The following is a 6,906-nucleotide window of genomic DNA, read 5'->3' on the forward strand; positions in this document are numbered from 1 at the left end:
AGAGAGATTTGGGGAGGAGTCTTTCTCAGCTGGTCAATGATTGAGTAATCCTGAACTTTTATCTTTTTCAAAAACTCCTCCGCCTCTTCTTCAGTGACCGGTTTCTTTATTGGCATTTGGCCTTCTCTGATTTGCTTAGCCTTCCTCAATTCTTATGGAGAGTAATACCTCCCTGATCGAGTCAAACCTCCAGTTTCCCCCACTTCTTCTATGATTTCCTTGCCTTTGTAGGTTACTACAATTTTTTTGTAGTTCCAAGGGATGGTTTTCCTATTTGTTACACGGGGTTGTGTGGCAGGCCTGATTATGATCGGCTCTATTATACCCGTTGTACCACCCTGATTCTCCTTTGTGATGGGGTGACCTCCAAGGACATATAACTTTGGGCTTGGAACATTGGAGCGAACTTCCAACCTCAAGATTTTTGGAAAAAATAAAGTTGCCCTTTTCTGAGTTCTGGGCGCCTTTCACAATCAACGGTGCATCTAGGCTTGGACTTACTTCCAGTTTGGTTCCCTCTTGAATCGTTACCACTGTCATTTCTGCTCGACCAACCGGCTTGTATTCATGATCTCGGCCAATCATCCCCACAAAATGACCATCATTGTGTACTGGCAGCGGGTTATTGGTCACATTAGGAGGGTCCTCGCCATTCATGACTACAATCAATTTTTCAACAATGAGTCTTTCTATGGCTCTTTTCAGGGTCCAACAGTCATCAGTGCTATGCCCCAGAGCACCTGAATGATATTCACATCTAGCATTTGCTTGAAATCCATGTGAATCGGGATGCATATGGTGGGGTGTGATGGGTCCAATCATGCCTATCTGCTTCAACTTCTGGAACAGACTAGAGTATGATTCTGCCAATGGAGTAAATATTTCCACCGGCCTTTGCTCTCGACCATAGTCCTGCCTAGGACGAGCATTATAGGGTGCCCGAAAATTTTGCTGCTGAGGTCGGGGTAATCTTGGAGCTGGTGCCCGTACCTGTTGATTGGGAGGGCGAGCATATGATTGAGCAATAAACATTGTATATAGTGGCTATCCCATAGAGTACTGAGGAATTGTCGGGGGATAGTAATGTTGAGGGTAGCTGGATTGCCCCTGCTGAACTTGCACATAAGGGTGCGATGCCCCTCTTTAAACTTCCCTGGATCCCGAAGTCATCATGGACCCTTCTTCTCTCTTCTTTCTATTTGCCAAACTTCCCGACCCATTTTGGATAGCTTGGGTGGTGGCTTTGAGAGCAGCTTGACTTACAATTCTGCCAGTCTTGAGGCCATTTTCGACCATTTCTCCTATTTTGATCGCTTCCGCAAAAGGTCTACCCATTGCGGATATCATGTTCTGAAAGTAATCAGGCTCTTGGGCCTCCAGAAAAATAGTGATCAACTCGTGATTATCCATGGGTGGCTTAACTCTAGTTGCTTGCTCCCTCCACTTGATTGCATACTCCCTAAAGCTTTCAGTCGGCTTTTTCTTCATATTGGACAGGGAATTGCGATCCGGCGCAATATCTATGTTGTATTGAAATTGTTTGACGTAGGCTTGGGCCATGTCATCCCAGACATGCCAGTGAGAGATATCTTGGTCAATGAACCATTTGGAGGCTACCCCCACAAGACTTTCCCCAAAATAAGCCATCAGTAATTCTTCTTTTCCACCTGCGCCCCTCAGCTGGTTGCAGTACCTTTTGAAATGGGCGATAGGGTCGCCGTGTCTATCATACTTCTCGAATTTTGGGGTCTTGAACCCTGGTGGAAAATGGATGTGAGGGAACATGCATAGATCACTGAACGAAACACTTTTGTGAACCCCTAGTCCCTGTATGTTCTTTATGTTCTGTTCAAGACTTTTCATTTTCCTGGCCATCTCATCTGACTCAACCGTCTTGGCAAGCTTTTCATTTTCCACTGGTGACTCGTACTGAGGAGTCTGATTACATGGAGCCGAGACCCCGAAAGTCATATTTGGAGAGTAGTATTGGCCATCATAAGCATGAGATGGTAGCTCGTTTATTGTCCTTGTCATAGGAGGTGGAGGCGGGATTGTGTATGTCGGTGCGCCAGACACGACTAGAGGAGTGTTCCTGACTGGTGCGACTGGAGGTCGCACATTAGAGGTACCAGGAGCAACGTGGAGGCTGTAGTTTGGCACATAACCTGGTGGTAGAATGTGGTCGCTCGTTGAATGGAGCGGTGGTTGAGTAGTCAGGGGTATGGTGGAAGTTCCCTCTGAGGGACCCCGGGGTGGAGGCTGACCAGACACCCAAGCTTGATATACATCAGACAATTGCTGTCTCAATTTTCTTATTTCCTCCGACTCTTGTTCAACTTATTGACCCTGGGAGTCGTCACTGATCAGCTCGATCTCATCATCGTTTGCTATTACTACTGCTCCCTTAGATCTAGTGAAGTAATGGTGTGTTGCCAGTTTCACCACAAACCAACCACCTTAAGCTTACTAAGGTAAGAGACAGCAAATGTGTTAGGGTTAAGCATTTTATAGATGTGAATCACACATAATGTGCCATGCTCCTATCATTGTCACTATTTCTAACATGCTTTTGAAAGCTTCATGTTTCATTCCGGCTTATGAGGTAGCTTCTTATTGACGCTCTTATTTTCTTCTTCTTCTTCTTTTTTCCACTTACGCCTCATTTTGATCCGTCATCTTAGAATCATTGAAAAATATTTTGATCGAACCTTTTGTGGGTTGCCTACGTATCATGTCGCCGCATGAATCAGATCATTACGTAATTAAAGGGGATTGGGAATAGACAGACCCATTTTTTATTTTCTTTTCTTTTTTTATATATAAAGATTTTTAAATATATTTTTTGATTTTTTTTTCTTTTTATGAAATTTTGAATTGTTTTTTTAAAAAGAAGGAATTCTAAAGAAGGAAGAAAATATTTTGGATTTTGATTTGAATATTGTTTTTTTTTTTTAAAAGGAAGAAAATATTTTTGGATTTTTGGTCTAAAAAAAAAAAGAAATTTCTAGAGAAATATCTTTTTGGATTTTTGAAAATTGGGGGCCGGAACCGATGAGGTTTGCCTACGTATCTCACGTAAGTTACTGGTAAATGTTAGTATTACTTCTTGGTTTGGGTCAAAAAGCATTTAAGCAGGCTAGCATTTGGTAATTTTCTACAATTGAAAGTCAGTTGTTCCGAGTTCATAGAGAGCATGACTAAATGTCTTCTCTGATGATTATATTTGTAATGATCTTTATGGAATTGTTAATTTCAGTCTTGAATTTGCTGGAAATCATGCGCTATCATTAATCAGATGAGAAACAGTTGTTTTATACTTTATGTCCTAATTGTTGTCATTCACTTGAAAAATTCTCAGATTGGGCAGCTATTTTGACGTGCTTAATGACCATAAAGGGCTTACTGCATGAATCGAAATATCATAGGAGGTGGCTATGGTCTTCGTGCTGCATTGGCATGATTGTAGCAGTGTTTTGGTTGCATCACATGCTAAGGTGAGCTTCTTAGCACAGTAAGGTTTTATTTTACTTCTAACTATACTCAACAGCCACTTTTGGGATTTTAAACTACCTAAACAACTGAAACTGAAGGAGTAACCGAGTAGAGCATTTAATTTTGCCTGTTGGTTTCCTACGAATGAGCTCAGAATATTGTGGATAGTCCCTTGCCACTGCATTTTAACAGTTTCAGTTTCTTTTTCTACTAATGATCTTTTCCTTTTATTGACAATGAATCCTATACATATGATAGAAACTGCCATCATATTTTCTGTAGTCGTGATAGGCCATATATACTACGGAAAAGGGTTAAAAATATCGCTTTGCTGTTGAATATTATTTAAAATTACCCTCCGTTATACTATTGGTTCAGAATAACCCTTACCGTGCTAATATTGATCAAAAATACCCTCCAGTTAACGGAGGTGCTGGCAGACATTTAAGAATTTGGCCCATCCGAATTTATTTTTTACATAGACCCGACCCGATAACCGACCCAAAAAATTAAACCCTAAGAATATTTTTTCTTCATGAAATTTCAGTTCATTTTGGCAGCTTCTTCCCTTATCCCTTCAACTCCTTACCCCATTTATATATGGCAACTTGCAGAAGCAGATGAAAATGGAGAGAGATATCTCTGCAAAAAAAATGAACGTTGCTTTGTTCTTGAGTTCCATGACTGTTTCTTAAAGAAACTATAAACAAATGGAATATATAAAAGAGTCTTTCAGACATTGAATCAGAGAATATACCAGTAAGATATGTGTGTACAAGCCAGAGGTTATCAACATGTTACTTCTTAATCCTTTATCCAAACCAAGTATAATTGGTCGGTTCTCGTTGCTCATATTTCATAGATTAGACTTTTTGTAGATCTCATTCTTGACTTTATTTGGAACTTTGTTTCAGCTACTAATGGAAACAGGCTGCCATTGATGGAGGGTTTGGATCGTAGAGAAGAGAAGGAAAGAAAGAAGAAAAAAAAGTATTGTTTAGGGTTTAATTTCTTGGATCGGGTACTGGGTATTGGGTCGGGTCAGTGTAAAAATAAATCTGGATGGACCAAATGCTTAAATGGCTTCTATGTGGCACCTCCTTTAATTGGAGGGTATATTTGATCAATAGTAGCACGGTAGGGGTTCTTTTGAGCCAATAGTATAACGGAGGATAATTTTAAGTATTCGATAGTAAAGGGATATCTTTGAGCCTTTTACATGTCTTTTGCAGGTTGGCCAAATTTAGATGGGATAGTTTGTGGCTACCAGTAGGGCCCCTTAGGTAAGCCTGTTTTTTACTGTTTCCACATTCTTAATTATGCCTTCTGCTGAAAAACTATCATCGAACTTTGAAATTGCAGTGGAGCTGGAATCTGCATTTACGTAGACCATTTACTAAATGTGTCATCTGAAGAAATACGGAAACTTAGAAGATATATGTATGCATATAAAGCCAGGTAAGAGTTTAGAGGATGTATTTATGGGCCCTTAAAGCCAGTTAAGAGTGTCGCCCTAATCGATTTATAGCACTCAACTAGTTCCATTATAGATTTTCCCTCTTTTTTTGTCTGGTGTACGATGACTATGAGATGTACTGTAAAGTTCCGGAGAGTTTGTCTGATAGGAAGGGGCTTAAATTAATGGCGGAAGCTCTTTTATTCCATCATTCCCATTTCCCTCAATGGGAATTCTCTGTTTTGATATATATATGGCACTGTAAATACTTTGTTCCTGGTACTAATATACTTTCGTTCTGGTGGGAATTTTTGTTCCCCTGCGAATCCTGGCTGTTTGAATATGCTTATGAATTCGTGTAAATGTTTGATTTGATTACGCACGTTATTATGCTTGGCTTTTTACTGTTAATTGTCTGTCATTCAGATTAAAGCAACAAAAGCGAATATATTTCCCAAGTTTCACACGCTTACCTTTGTGTACAAATTGTTGACTCAACAAGAGATCAAAGAGGATTGTCCAGCAGTTAGTTTGTACTTTATACACCAAGCGTTAATAATGAATCCAACAACAATAAACTTAATGTAATCACACAAACGGGGTCTAAGGAGGGTAGTGTATGCGCAGACTTTACCCCTACCTTGTGAATACAGAGAGGTTGGGGAGGGTACTGTATACACAAACTTTATCCCTACCCCGTAAAGATTGAGAAAATATTTCTGATAGACCCTCGCTCAACGAAAGCACGAATAATAAATCCTACCATAGAACTCTGCATAAACTAAAACATTGTTTGGTGAATAAGAAAAAATTATCGTTGTAGAACTAATCAGAGGCGGAGCTAGGATTTGAATCTTATGGGTTCGTGAGTATAATAGTTTTAAGTTATTGGGTTCTAAATTAATAATTTGTACATATTCATTAGATTTCTTAATACAAATACAAGGTTTGAACAAAATTTACTGGATTTGACGAACGTCAAGGTCAATTTTCTTAACGTATCAAAATCAGAGTCATTCTTATTCTTGATTTATTTTATATGGGTCTCTGATGTTATATTTATCCACCTTCCAGATGTTTAAGCATGGACATCGCGGGGGGGGGGGGGGGGGGGAGCGGCTCAACTAAGTATGTCGCATTGATCGAAAAAATGTTGTTTTAACTCCTTATATGGTTTTGAATAATCTCCTCGTGAACTAGTTTTTAAGATTGAGTTAGGTTAAAGACTTATTTTCTTATATTATCATCGATCTCATGCGGATCTAGCTTTTAAATTTAATTAGTTGGTATAAAATACTACTACTACATTTACTAACTATTAACCAAACGAGAATACAGACTTAGTGTGTGTCTTTGTGTATATTTTCTAAAATATTCAGTTATAAAGGTATAAATCAAAAGATGAGTCACTACAACAAATTTCGCCTTAGGCCTCCAGAAACGCGTTGCTAAAGATATTTGCGGGCATGCTTTTATCTGTGTGGCCTTTATTACAAGCTTTGGGCAACGGTTACAAGAACCCAATATATAGCGAGCTAAAACATGTATCAGCCTCTTTAGGCCCAAGGCAACTTTATGTTGGATTATATACATGACACAACAAGCATTTATACTGTATTTACCATTCATAACTATGCTTTTCAAAAAAATATCATTCATAGCTATATTTGAATTTTGTAGCCAAAAAAAAAACTATAGTATTGAAACAAAAGATTTGTAATAAGAGAGCAATAAGCTTTCATTGCTCAGTTGGTTAGAGCACCTGCTTAGTAAGTAGAGATTTGGAGCTCGACTCTCAATAAGAGCATTTTATTTTTGTATTTACCTTGGTTATACATGTTATATCCTTTGTATACACCCGTATTTTGCCTCGTGCGAACGAATACGATTAATAAAGGTTGTATTCGTTATGCGAACAAATACAATTGTGTGAACGAATATAGTTGATTTAAACACAT

General features: G+C 38.8%; 1 long non-coding RNA gene across 1 annotated transcript; it reads left to right on the plus strand.

Annotated features, from left to right (window-relative positions):
• Positions 1 to 3,263: 3,263 nt before the first annotated feature.
• Positions 3,264 to 5,274, plus strand: LOC138896943 (uncharacterized). The gene is made up of 3 exons (XR_011410572.1): positions 3,264 to 3,494; positions 4,725 to 4,775; positions 4,855 to 5,274. It is a non-coding gene; the product is annotated as an uncharacterized lncRNA (long non-coding RNA).
• The last annotated feature ends 1,632 nt before the right edge of the window (positions 5,275 to 6,906 follow it).

Source organism: Nicotiana tomentosiformis, chromosome 8 (genome assembly GCF_000390325.3).
Source record: "Nicotiana tomentosiformis chromosome 8, ASM39032v3, whole genome shotgun sequence".
Taxonomy (NCBI): Eukaryota; Viridiplantae; Streptophyta; class Magnoliopsida; order Solanales; family Solanaceae; genus Nicotiana; species Nicotiana tomentosiformis.